The 14,466-nt window shown below is 39.2% G+C and overlaps 1 protein-coding gene and 1 long non-coding RNA gene across 3 annotated transcripts in view; one reads left to right on the top strand and one right to left on the bottom strand.

Moving 5' to 3' along the window:
• The window catches only part of Kcnb2 (potassium voltage gated channel, Shab-related subfamily, member 2), a 436,827-nt gene that overhangs the window by 128,894 nt on the left and 293,467 nt on the right, over positions 1–14,466 (bottom strand). The window lies entirely within an intron of this gene.
• Positions 1–14,466, top strand: part of Gm51617 — a 46,640-nt gene that overhangs the window by 23,007 nt on the left and 9,167 nt on the right. The window contains exons 2-3 of the long non-coding RNA XR_003947747.1: positions 8,324–8,446; positions 9,446–9,541. This is a non-coding gene — a long non-coding RNA (predicted gene, 51617). The remainder of the gene's footprint in view (positions 1–8,323; positions 8,447–9,445; positions 9,542–14,466) is intronic.

Genomic DNA, 14,466 nt, shown 5'->3' with positions numbered 1-14,466 from the left:
AGAGAGACTGAGACACAGTGACACACAGAGAGACTGTGCATGAATATCTTCTTGAAGTTCTTCTGCTTTTCTTTACCATTATTTGGTTGTTCCTTCAGGGCATCCAAAACCATCTAAATCCATTTTTCTGAATTCTTTATTTACTGTCACACTGACTTGAATAGAAGTCAGGAGACTCATACTTATTCACTCCCTTAGTGTGCCAGCATAGAGTATGCTAAGGCACGCTCAAGGCATTGAACACACACTTTTAAAGGACTTTACTCAGTTATACCTTTGATTAAAATGGTTATCGCTTTTAATTAGTTGCCAACATGATATAACATGTTCTATCTCTGCCACTGTGCAAATGAACAGTCGGAAGCTGCAGGTGTTGTTTCACTCGAGGCTGTGGCCAGGACTTCAGCTAGGTCTCTTTGCCTTAGTCACATCTACTTCTGCTACCCAGTGAGTAAACACAAGGGTCACATTTGCAAAATTCACACTTTTGTGATATGTATAGTAAGCCAACACAATAAGGCACGATATTGGTGAGGTCAGGCATGTTGAAGGCATCTGTGAGCACTTTTTTTTTGTTATACTATTTAAAGAATCAGAATAAAGATGAGTTTTAGTCTGATAGGAACATGAATTGCTCTGGATAATGAGGGGGAAATGGGTAATTTAAGACATCAGTGGGCCAATGGACTGAGCTAAGTCTATTTATCATTGTTTCCCAAATCTTTATTTTCAGAAAGAATAATCCTTGAGAGCATAGCTTTCTGTGAGGAGACAGTTTTATAGTCTAAGATAGTGTTCCCAAAATCCATCCTTGATCTCTGTATGCAGTCAAACTCTACACTGTAACACTTTTCCAGAGAGGATACAAGTGTGAACAGCAGCTTCTTTCTTAAGGGTGACTGGGTTCAAAGGGAATGCCTAGAAAAAATTGTGGTCACAGTGGAAGAATTTTTGCCCTTGTTAATGGAGGACAGATGTTTTAGTTTGTTTATTATGGAATAAAATATAAAATATAAATACTTTAAGGAAAGATTTGATTATTATTATTATTTATTGACCATGGTTTCAAAGGAGCAGGTCCACGGTACTTGAAGGTCTGAAGTACTTGAGCAGTACAATATCACTGTGGCAGGAGCATATAGCATAGGCTATTTTGCACTTCTTTGCAGACAGGAATCATGAAGTGGACATACAGAAAGAGGGTCAGGCCCATTATGATCCATTTCCTCCTGCTATGCTCCACCTCCTACCTTTCACCAACTCCTAACAATACCATCCTATCATAAATCCATCCATCAATTCACTGGCCTCAGGACTGAATTGACTCTGTATATATTTTCACAAATACTCTCAGAGGTGCATATCATTAATCTAGACATTTCCTGATCCAGACAAGTCCACCATCATGATTAGCCATCACAGCAACTACCTACAAACACCTTTCTCCCCTGGTGTGTTGCTTGTTGTTGAGACATATTTTTTCACATTGGTATTATGAATTGTTCAGTTTCTGGTCATAATATTGATGCTGATGAATGGCATGTATGACTCTGATCTGCTCCTACACATGATGATCATTATACTAACTGATACTGGCCATCTTCACAGCTACCATATGCTGTACGGATACTTATCCTACTATGGAGGAGACAGAGCTACATATATGTGGCTGGTACTTAAACTGAGGAAGTCTGGTATTAGTGGCCAGGAGCAGAGTCACTGCAACATGCTGTCTGTCACCCAATTCTCTGAAGTCTGTATTCTGATTGAAACCTTTTCCCTGGAGAGCTAATGACCTACTTAATCTGGGCTCAGACCTTACTTTCAATACTTTCTCTAGACCAGTTCCTTATCCCCCTCCCATGTTTCTGCCCCAGCTCCAAGAAGCAGGATGGTCTTTTCCATCTTAATATTCCCAGAAGTGTCGTAGCTAACAAATGTAGGTAGCAGGTGTTTGGAGAACACTTGTTCAATGAGCCAATGAGTTTTCAGAACTAATTGCCCTTTCGTTCACTTTATTAATTATATAGCAAAGCCCCACAAGTCATTTCCAAATGTTACGTTTTAATTAGTAGTTAATTTGGCTTAATCCTTGGAGAAGGAGATAGTCTATACAGGGAGGAAATATACAAAGGAAGGACAGTATTGATTAAAATTTTTGAATTGGAAAACCTTTGATGGAAGTACAATTATGTACCTATCTCAATCTTCACTAACAGAAGTTTTATTTAATTAAATTGTCTCTCTGTGTGTTCCTAGGTATTTATTCTTCCAAACTAGAATTGTGCCTTCTAATGACCATGAACAGTTTTCATGTTTTGGTGACATTTAATAGCTTAAAACAGACTAGATTTCGTAGACTGTGTGTCTGGTCACAGTGAGGGAACAGGACACTTGTAGTAACCTAGTAGTTAAAGGCTGGGGTAAAGAATCTCTATTTGCTTATGTTAGTTGTGGGACTCTGGGGAAACTTCCTTTTTCTCTTTTTGGCCTTTGCTTACTTTTCCGCACTTCTTCTAACATAATTTGATCACACCTCCCTTCTGTTTCAGTTCTTTCACATGTTACCACTACTGTGTGGACAGGGATGTTCCCACATGACTTTAACCACCCGACCCCCATATGACTGAATCAACTCACCCAGCTGCAGTCTGGTTAAGTTGAACTGCTGTTTTTCTGGAACATGCCATTCTCTTGTGTCCTTGGTCTTACATGTGCCCAAATGTGTGTTACATGTTTAAGACAGGGTCTCAGTTGTAGGAATCAAAATGAGCTGGGCATGGTGACCCACACCATTGATCCTAGCATTTGGGACACAAAGGTAGGTGGATCTCTGTGAGTTCATGGTCATCCAGGTCTACACAGTGAATTCCAGGCCAGCCAAGCTTACACCATGAGGCCCTGTCTTAAACCAAACAAACAAGCGAACAAGCAAACACCCTCTCAGAACCCTGGTTTTCATTTGCATTCCTATCAGCATTGGGGCCACTAGGGATACCAGAATGATCTTGGAGAAACTCAGTCCTTATATCACTTTCTGCGGGTTTTCAGGACCCGCTGTTCTCTTTTTCAGACCTGTGAGCTCACGGGGTTATAGAGGGAGGAGAGGAGTAAGATGTCTGCACTGGGCAATACTATAAGCTCAGATGTTTCTGGGAGCTCCCTGTGCATCTCAGTTCTCACAGACATGTGCTACAAGTCTTATGGCAATTTTATAAATGTAATGAGATGATGTGCCTCCTTGAGAACAGAATAGCTCTTAAGTACCTGGAATCGTTGTTATGGAACTGGTGTTGTTAAGGCATTAGAAAAGTTTGGGGAAACTCTGGTGAGATGCTCTAAGAATGAAACAAGACATGAGGATGGGAAGCATGTCTGGAGATATATAATTGCAGTGACATAAAGAACAATCTAGAACATAATTTGCTGTGACCATGAAATTGGCTAGCTTTCGGTAACTGTAGTCCCAGTCAGTAGTATCTATACTTTCTTTCCTTATACCAATGTTGGTATATCTATGACACCATTGGTTGGTATGTATCACCCCTACATTGAAAATGAACAGGCTTCTGTGTTTTTTTCTTTCATGTATTGAGATCATGAATTCAGAATTATGGTGCTACAAGCAAATAAGACCCTTAAAGTTGCATGGCTTTTCAAAAGTGGTTGGTGAATTTAAGGAGAGTTAGGCACAAATCTTCTTACTGAGTCTAGTTTTCAGAGGAAACTCTTGGTTTCTTTATAGCATTCATCAAAAAAGCAAAGAAATAGTGGATGAGCAAAAATGAAGAAGAAAGAGACTGACATTTCTACCAACTAGGTTATTACTACTTACCCTGGGCCAGAACTTCTACCTTAAAGTGCAGCCCATAATGGGTGGCAGAGAATAATGGTCTTATTATGGGTATCAAGCACAGCCGTTAACAGTAGTAGCAGCAGTAGCAGTGATGGTGGTGGTAGCAGTGGCAACAGTGGTGGTGGAAGCAATGGCAGCAATGACAGCAGTGGTGATGACAGCAGCTGCCGCCGCCGCCGCTGCTGCCGCCTCCGCAGGGATATGGCTAAGAGTAGGACTGAATTCATAAAAGTACTGAGGTCAGGCTTCAAAGAAGCTATCAGCTGTAAAAACTTTCAGATCTTTCCATCTTTGTCATCCCAGTAAGATGCACATATAGGATTAATAGAAAGGAGAATGCCTACAATCACATTCCCAAACACACAAATAACCATACAAACTTCTTCCAAGTAGATTAAAAAGTAAAATGAGCATCTGTTCTTGTACTTGGTACACTGCAGCATATATTTAATTAAAGCCAATGTGATATAAACAAAATGGAAGAATGAACACAGAGACACTACCTAAAGAAACAAAGATCATTCTCAGTGTATATGACTTTGTAGACTAGAGGCAGCATTCTGTGCTCTTCTCAGCCTGACAGCTGTATGGTTAGGAACCATTGCTATCAAGAATTAACTCAGCATGTGTATGCATTGCAGGATCATTTGTCATCTCAAAGCTCATGCAAATGGCATTATTTGCCCTATAGGACAGAAATCACTATGTTGCTTACTGAAAAGTATTCAGCTCTGTGGAAGAACCTAACAGCTGTTTAATACCAAATAACAACACTACGCAACAATTGAGGAGAAGTAAAATTCTGAAACCAATTAAAACTACAGGGATAAATTAGGTAGGAGGAATGTAATTATCTAAACTGAGATCTGGGCAGCCTAACAGGACTAATAATAAACTCATCTTTTACAGAGACTTAATAAGGAAATCAGTTACTTAATTTTTCTTTTAAATGCTGTTCCCCTCACCCCCAATAAATGCTGGAGAGTGGCTGAAATGATTCCACCTTTGTTTCAACAAAGACGTGATATGGAAAATGATGCTGGCCTTTAGTCTGTTCCAAAGCTGCCATTGAAACTGCCTAAGAAATGTGCTTTGGTCTCCTATATGCTCCTTTGGATGCCTTATGATGAGTCCAGATGAGGAGCGTTCTTCCTGGTGCTCCCAGTGACCCTGATGGTACTTTTCTTTATCCCGGCTCTTAATATACTATATTATAGTGAAGCAAATGTTCAGTTGCCCTTACCAGGCTTGAATGCAGAAACCGTGTCCTCTATTTTATAAAGCTGGCAATCCAATTGATATAGTTGGAAATCAACAAATGGTCCAAAATGAAGCAATTGCAAGAAATGAAGATACCTACAAAATCTACAAAAATAAGTCATTCTAATATCTGACCTTTAAAATAATTCAAAAACCCAAACTACAGTCAGAGTCATATTCACTCTCTCTAAAAGGATGGCCTTAAACCATTCAGGAGACATCAGCAAGTTTGTTCTAGTCTTTCATTCACAAGACAGAAAAATGGGACACTGTGATCAATAGATATCTTAAGTATACAGTTACCCAGTGTGTTGTGTAACAATACTATTTCATGTGATGGGATCTTTTGGAATCAAAAGACTCCAGAAGTACTTGGTGTTGGTTATACCTCCTCAAAGTCTCAACAGAGACTCAGTTTGCTCTGTTTTCCCAGGGGGAGGCAAATGAGTACAGATCTTAGATTTCACATCATGATATTCGCCTTTCATGGTCTAAGCTGCTGATAAACCATTTTCTATAGGAAATGGAGCAGATGTAACACAAGGAAGTCCTCATAAAGAGCTGCTGGCAGCAACTAAAGTGGGAATCAAAGTTGCCCTCTTTTAAGAAGGCTTGGAACCTGTAAGCTTTACCTCAAATAGTATTCTTTTCTCTGACAATAACCTCTTAGCAGCCATTGCTATTATCAGAAAGTGTGAAAGAAGAATTACTCTACATATGTGAAATTCTACTAACTATAACAAGAAACACAACTGCAGCCAACCACTTTCTTGCCTTTGGTGAATCTGAGGGTAAAGGAACATCTACAGAAAGGTAGTAGGAACTGGGCTCGCAGGTCCAGTGCCTAGGAGGCTGAAGGGTGAAGATTGTCACAAGTTTCAGGCCACTCTGGATTATAGAATGAGATCTTGTATCATAAAAACGAAAGAGCTTATAGGAACTGTGTTATTGGCAAAGGTATTTATTCAATATCAACAGATGAATTAGTAATTGAATCTTGTATCGTGCTTTAGGCAATATCCATATTTTTCTCAACTATAGAGGTTTTGGGAGCAAGGCTTTCTTTTATTTCTTTTTCCTCCCCATTCTTTGTTTCTTCTTCTGGAACTCACTATGTTGCTGAGGTTGATCCTGAACTCATGTATATCCTCTGCTATAGCCTGCTGTGACTGGCACCTTTAAAACTAAATATACTGAGATTTTGGATGAAGAATAAGCAAGCGACCCTGAGAATGTCTTATTTTATTAAATTCAACCTTATTCAATAACTAAGATTTTGGCCAAGAATCATAATGTTCTACAGTTAGAGGCTGAACTCTGTCAATATTCATGACTAGCCATTAAGTAAAACGTAGAAATACCATGTTATATTTCCATAGAAAAATCAAATTGCTTTTTAAAGAAGAATAATTATATTCAGTTACACAGTGTTTCTTCAGTCTGGGAACCTCCTGTCTATGAAGACATTCTAAAACACAAATCAAATGCTGCGGTAGTTTGAATGAGCATATATATTTGAGTATTGATTGGATTCCAGTGGATGGGATGGTTTGGGAAAGATTAGGAGATGTGGCCTTGTTGGAGGAGGTGTGTCAATGGGGCTGAGTTCTGAGGTTTCAAAGGTCCAGCCATTTCCAGTTAGTTCTCTCACTGTTTCCTACTTGCCGATTAAGATAGGAGCTCTCAGCTGACCCTGCCACCATGACTTTGTTCCCGATCAAGGACTCTAACTCTGAAACCATAAACCCGAAACTAAATGCCTACTTTTATAAGTTGTCTTGATTATGTCTCAAAGGTCATGCACATTTTTTTTTTGGTCTGGTTTCTTATGCTTTTTTTATAGGTCACAGTGTATTTTTTCCAGTTTACAGAAAAGGCACTCAGGGAATTAATTTCATCAGTGTTTGAATGTAAATTCTATTTTGAAGAGTTTTTGATATCCACATGTGATAATAATGTTTTCATTCAACGAGGAAAATACCTAATAAAAAAGAAAAAAGAAAAAAAATAATGTTTTCATTCTATTTTAAAATTTAATTTTGATATTAAAATTAGAACATTTCTTCCTTTCCTTTTCTCCCTTCAAACCCTGCCATATAGCTCTCTCCACTCTTCAGTTTCACGTATTCTGTTTTTAGGATAATAGTGTTTTATTAAAAGTAAATTTTCAGCTGGGCATTGGTGGCACACGCCTTTAATCCCAGCACTTGGGAGGCAGAGGCAGGCAGAGTTCTGAGTTCGAGGCCAGCCTGGTCTACAGAGTGAGTTCCAGGATAGCCAGGGATACACAGAGAAACCCTTTCTCAAAAAAAAAAGTACATTTTCATTAAGAAGAGTCCTCTATTCATATTTATCAGAGTTTTAGGCCAAGGTTGAGGAAGAAATGAATTTTCAATTTTCAGTTGGTTTGTTCAAAAAAAATAATGTTAGATTGGAATTTAGGAAATTATTATCTTTCAGTACTTTACACTTACTTGTTTAAAACAAGTGTAATGTTGTGGATCCAAGGTCAGCTACAAAGTTAAGAAGATGGAGACCATGGACCTCAGCCTGTGGTCCTCACACAGGGCAGAGCTTTATTGTCTGCACCTGTATTTGAGCCCTGTAAGCAACGCTTCCACTGAGTCACTTTAAACATCTGAAGATGAAGCTCTGTGGGCAAAGATGCTCTTAGAAAAGTCCTCTTCAAGAGCTAGTAGAGGAATAGGGCACTGGAACGGTGGTACATGCATTTAACCCTAGCATTCAGGAGACAGAGGAAGATAGAGCTCTGTGAATCCAGGCCAGCTTAGCCTATATCAAGCTCCAGAAGAGCCAGAGCTACATGATGGCTCTGACCTAAACAATGAATTAATTCACTGATGGACTTGGATTCACTAATTCACTTGAATAGACTTTTGGGAGGTAGTAGAAACTACGTGGCATGGGAGTTAGGGGACACGAGTTGTAAGGAGCATGTTTTAGAAGAACATATATTGTCTCGGTGCCTTCCTCTTCCTCTTTATGACGAGATGAGCAGTACACACCCCTCCACCACAATCTTCCCACTTAGCTTTGACCCAAAGCAATGAATCTACCTGGCCTCAGACTGAAACTGTAAACCAACCAATGTCTTTCTTCCTTATAAGTTGTTTCTCTCAGGTATACATCATAGAGATGAAAAACTGACCACAATAATTCCCTTTACTTATTTGTCTCTTCCCTGAGGCACCGCCTTGTCATCTCGGAACTTGATTATTATATGCTGACTCTTCCTAAATGATCAGTCCACATCAGAATCCATCCTTCTGCATACACCTAGAGGAACTTGCAATCAGTGTCATCTTGCAGGTACCCTCTACCACCACCGGAAGTCATAGTGCAAAAATCAGTGACTGGTGAAACGAGGAAGTAGAAAAGCTATGCTAGTATATTAGTGTTGGGAGGGTTGAGGTAAGGAGGACGAGTCAGGAAAAGGGAGAACTTGCCTACATTCTTCTACTGATAAGACACCTATTAATTTTTGGCTATCACAATTCCTGAATTGAGGTTGGAGGTCTTAATGTTAGTTATTTGAGAGTGTTCAGATGAAGAACAGTGGGTACAGGGAAAGTTCACTTTCACCTGCACTGAGATTCTGTGAGGAAGGCATTTTCTAAGAGCCATGGTAGCTTTCATAGAAAAAAAATAATAAAAATACACTGAGAACTTGCCTTCAAAGAAGCTGAAGATCCAATGGGCATCAGGATTTTCAGACTTGGATCGCTAAAGAATTACAAGTTGGCTTTTCATTTTGAAATCTTTGAGACAGAGATATGTGGTAAAAGTCTTTCTTTGTAGACTAGTCTTAAATGTAGTTAAAGACTTCCCAAGGCTAGCACTAATATAACTAGAGCCCACAAGTTTTCAAGCCTGAGGCTATATTTTTAAAAAGCTGATAAAAATGCTAAGGCTCAAAGTTGTGTCTCACAATCAAGGGCAAGTACATCACTGTTGTGTCTTTCCTAGCCTTGACCCAAAATAAAATATCCAGACGAAACAAAAAGCTTATTTAGATTGTGTGTATTAAGTTGGGAACAGATACGTAAAAAACGGAAGCAAAGAAATTTTAAGTTGGGAACAAAAAAGCAAAGAAATATTAAGTTGGGAACAGATATGAAGAAAAACGAGACAACATTGTGGAGGACATATAGTTTGGGGAAAATAATCTAAAACATGGTTAGACACAAGTTAAAGTTTTGATCACTATAGTGTATTTAAATATGAAAGGTAATGGGAGTCCTCTTTTAGCCACTTTCTAGATTTTCTTTCCCATCTTTCATAATAAATAAACCCATTTATTATCTACAGGACAAGCCACTGTGGCATAAAAACATCCCCTGGGAGCTGGCATGTATTCCTAGCAGTTAGCATCTTTATAATCCAGTTGGCACCGTGTTACCCTAGGTAAGGTGGATAATTGGTTTCTCTGTACTAAGCTGTGTCAGCAAGGGTTATCCTAGATGAGAAAATGCTCTCAGGCTGGCAGGTGTGGGATGTCAAATCTCACAAACTCCACCCTGGTTTATTAAGCTACTCCTATTTCTATTTTTTTAACTTGATCATCACATTTCTGTGGTGATCAAGTTTAAAAACACAAGTGGAAGAATAAATTTATCCAGCTGATAAAAGGTAGCAGATAAGCTCACTGTCTCTAGGGTTGGAAGAGCAGCTTCAGTCTGAAGGGCTGCCGAGGGGCCTCCTCTGAGCTCAGGGCCTAGAGGGCTGGGGGCCACCTGTGTGGTAATTGAGCCCCCCTTTTGATTATATTCTTGGCTGTAGGGCAATTGATTGGCAGCCATTCATTCATTAGTAAGCTATGGGAGCCAGAACTTCTGGTGTCTGAGGTGACAAATGAGATGAAGGCTCATTTTTTAACTTAATTCCTTTTACAGCTGTTCTTCTAAGTCTGTATTGATAGTTTTTAAAACTTTTAATGATACTTACAAAAACATCTATTCCTGTAAATACAGAAAAATAAGCAATCTTTTTCAGAGATTTCAAATCTAGTATCACCCAAAGCAGGAAATGGCAAACTGGGGGAAATAAATCCTAATATCATGCTATATATATCATATCATGTGCCAAATTATGCCATTATTAGTAACATAGACAAGCCATGAGATGCACACAGTGTTATTATTCACAGTTTACTTTCCTTAGCCCTAATGACTATTGGATTGACCAAACCCAAACAAACAAATTAAAAAAAATCAAAAGTATCTAGCAAGGTCTTTGCTTTGAAATTTGGTTAGAAAATAACTCTCTATACACCAGTGTGTTGACAACCCAAAGCTATCATGTAATTATTTATGCCGATCTAATATGACAAATATTTCTACTTGGCCTCCTTGTTTTATGGAAGAGAATAAAAATATTTTCCTGGTATTCATTACCAGGGGAATCTTTGAAGTATTCAGACTTAGTAGTAGTTTTTGGTAAATAATACATCTGAATAGATTGTATAGGCAAATTAATCTCCATCTTATGTCAATGAATGACTTGTACATTTGTAAGTTCTCCCAAAACAACCCCAAAAAGCTGAAAACTGTAATTACTTTTACATTTGAAATGACTCAGTTTTCTTGAACTGCCTTAAAAATCGCAAGAGCTATGTCAAATACCCCATTTCTTTTTTTTTTCATTTTTTATTAGGTATTTTCCTCGTTTACATTTCCAGTGCTATCCCAAAAGTCCCCCATACCCACCCCTCCCAATCCCCTACCCACCCACTCCCCCTTTTTGGCCCTGGCGTTCCCCTGTACTGGGGCATATAAAGTTTGCAAGTCCAATGGGCCTCTCTATCCAGTGATGGCTGACTAGGCCATCTTTTGATACATATGCAGCTAGAGACAAGAGCTCTGGGGTACTGGTTAGTTCATATTGTTGTTCCACCTATAGGGTTGCAGTTCCCTTTAGCTCCTGGGGTACTTTCTCTAGCTCCTCCATTGGGGGCCGTGTGACCCATCCAATAGCTGACTGTGGGCATCCACTTCTGTGTTTGCTAGGCCCCGGCATAGTCTCACAAGAGACAGCTATATCTGGGTCCTTTCAGCAAAATCTTGCTAGTGTATGCAATGGTGTCAGTGTTTGGAAGCTGATTATGGGGTGGATCCCTGCATATGGCAATCACTAGATGGTCCATCCTTTCGTCACAGCTCCAAAATTTGTCTCTGTAACTCCTTCCATGGGTGTTTTGTTCCCATTTCTAAGAAGGGGCAAAGTGTCCACACTTTGGTCTTCGTTCTTCTTGAGTTTCATGCGTTTAGCAAATTGTATCTTATATCTTGTGTATCCTAAGTTTCTGGGCTAATATCCACTTATCAGTGAGTACATATTGTGAGAGTTCCTTTGTGATTGGGTTATCTCACTCAGGATGATGCCCTCCAGGTCCATCCATTTGGCTAGGAATTTCATAAATTCATTCTTTTTAATAGCTGAGTAGTACTCCATTGTGTAAATGTACCACATTTTCTGTATCCATTCCTCTGTTGAGGGGCATCTGGGTTCTTTCCAGCTTCTGGCCATTATAAATAATGCTGCTATGAACATAGTGGAGCATGTGTCCTTCTTACTGGTTGGGACATCTTCTGGATATATGCCCAGGAGAGGTATTGTGGGATCCTCAGGTAGTACTATGTCCAATTTTCTGAGGAACCGCCAGACTGACTTCCAGAGTGGTTGTACAAGCTTGCAATCCCACCAACAATGGAGGAATGTTCCTCTTTCTCCACATCCTTGCCAGCATCTGCTGTCACCTTGATCTTAGTCATTCTGACTGGTGTGAGGTGGAATCTCAGGGTTGTTTTGATTTGCATTTCCCTGATGATTAAGGATGTTGAACATTTTTTCAGGTGCTTCTCTGCCATTCAGAAATACCCCATTTCTTATATCCTTGGAAAGATACCAAATTGCTGCCTGTATGATTAACATTAGCCAGATGTTTGGTGCAATTACAAACAAAGCACACATATTTATATCTGTGTCCTTTTATACATCAGGCCATCTCTTTCATTTGCCCTCCTGTGTTTATAATGAAGAAGACTGAGAAAAATAGAAAAAAAACAAAAACAAAACCCCAAAACATTACATTTCAGATGTACCAAGCTACCCTGAATCAGGGTGAATTCAAACTCTGATTCTCACAAGTGCTCCAAACAGGTGGCCACTTATGACAAGCAAACCTGAACAAATAATGCCTTCTGTAAATATTTCTCAGAGACATAAACGATCATGGGTCATAAATGTGCCAGTTTACTATAAGACGTGCCAGATGGAGTCACAGAAGGGTGATATTATGGCCTCTTTATTCTGTAAGATAAGAGTTTCACATTTATCATATGGTGTGTCCTATGTCATACATTATATTGCAGGGTAGAAAACCAGCTTTTTGGCTTCATATGTATACAACAGCCATTTACAACCAAGGGCTTTTCTTTCATGCTCTTTGACTTTACTGAAGCTAATTTAGTTTTGATGTGTCATTACAGAGCCCCGTGAGAGACTCTCTGCTTCAGGAAACACACTAGAACTGTATTTCTACTAGGGAGCAATAGGTATAGTGGTTGCATAAACATTTTGGGCTTCGGTTTATGTTTAGGGTCATCTTCTGAAAATTTCTAGCTTAAGTTTTTGATAATTGCCCTTTTGATGAATGGAAACTTGCATGTAAGTCCTTAGTTTGTCTTTGGGAATGAAGCTGTGTGGTGAAGACATTAGTAGTTTAAAGGTAAATGTATCCGTATCAGGGTGAGCAGGCCCTTTGTGCTACACCTAGATAAGGTCATGCATTCTATTTTCCTTTACACAAATCCAGGTTGGTTTAAAAAACTTTTAGTATTCCATTAGAATACAGAACTTTCGATAGAAATCTCAAAGTAGTCATAGAAAACATTATTTCTTTAATGGGTTATTTGGTGAGGATGCTGCCATCACTGACTAATTTAATGATCGAAATTCCTAGCTCTTAACTACCTTTTCCTTAAACATCGCTCTCCTGGGTCCCTCCTGAAGATTTACAGGGAAAGGGGAGCAGAGAATACATTAAATGAATGGAGTCACTGTCTGTTTTATGCTCCCACTTATACTTCCTCAGAAGAACTGTGATCTGTACATGTTCTCTCCTGCCTTTATAATAAAACCTAAGTCTTCCTTCTCTCCTCACAACCTTGACCGTGCATTGACCCCACATCTCAAAAATCTGTACATCTATCATCTATCTATCTATCTATCTATCTATCTATCTATCTATCTATCTATCTATCTATCTATCTATCTCTATCTGTCTGCATCACTTTTGCTGAATGCACTCATTAACTTGTGGCAAGTGTCTTGTCATCAGTTACATTCTACCTAGGGACCTGATTTCCCAACTCAAAACCTAAGATAAGTTTTTTTCCCTAATGATTACATCTTTATTTGACCTCCAGTAACACCTGGACCAGCTAGCCCTTCTTCTTTCAAACATTTCCTGCTCTAGGGTTTTGGCTCCCAATACTTTTACAACATCTTCACGACTGTGACTGGTTTCTACGTAATTAGGACTTCTCAGTTTCCTTGTCTCTCTGTCTTCCACTGAGGTCTTAACTGTTCACCTATCTACTTGCTTTTCCTGTTTTGTTGGCCAACAGAGAAACTAAGGAACAGATTTTTTTTTTAGGACTAATATATTCATATGTAAATTATCACACACTTTGCTCTTTTTCCTCACAGGTAAAGCAAACATCATCCCCACTGTTTTTAGAAAGCCATCCCACCTTTGAGTCAGGAAAACCTGGCAAGGGCAGCTTCCTATACTCATATGCTTACAATAGCCTAAGTCTGACCACTTAGCTCTACAAGTTCCAGGCTACAACAAACCATCAGCATCGCTCTTGTATAATGTTGTCATTGTCTTTAATTGGCTTTTTGATGATTGTCCTGAGTCTGTTCTAATCTATTCACTAAGCAGTGTGGTGTTACTGCCCTGCTTAAACTCATTAATTTAGCTACTTCTTATACTGTCTGTAAATGACAACCCCACTCACCCTTACACCCTGTATTAGTTCTTTGTTTCACTGTTGTGATATGATTTTCATGAGGTTTGAATAAGAATGGCATGCATATATTTGAATGCTCAGTTATCAGGAAGTGACACAACTTGAGAAGGATTAAGAGGTGTGGCCTTCTTGGAGGAGGTATGTCACAGGAATGAACTTTGAGGTCTCATATGCTCAGGCTAGGTCCAGTGTTGCTATTCTCTTCTTGCTACCTGAGGATGCAGATGTAGAGCTCCCAGCTACTTTTTCTTTAAAAAGTATCCCCGTGTGCCACTGTGCTCCCTGCCATGATAA

Source organism: Mus musculus, chromosome 1 (genome assembly GCF_000001635.26).
Source record: "Mus musculus strain C57BL/6J chromosome 1, GRCm38.p6 C57BL/6J".
Taxonomy (NCBI): Eukaryota; Metazoa; Chordata; class Mammalia; order Rodentia; family Muridae; genus Mus; species Mus musculus.
The sequence above is the reverse complement of the archived record's forward strand: the minus strand, read 5'-3'. Positions and strand labels throughout refer to the sequence as shown.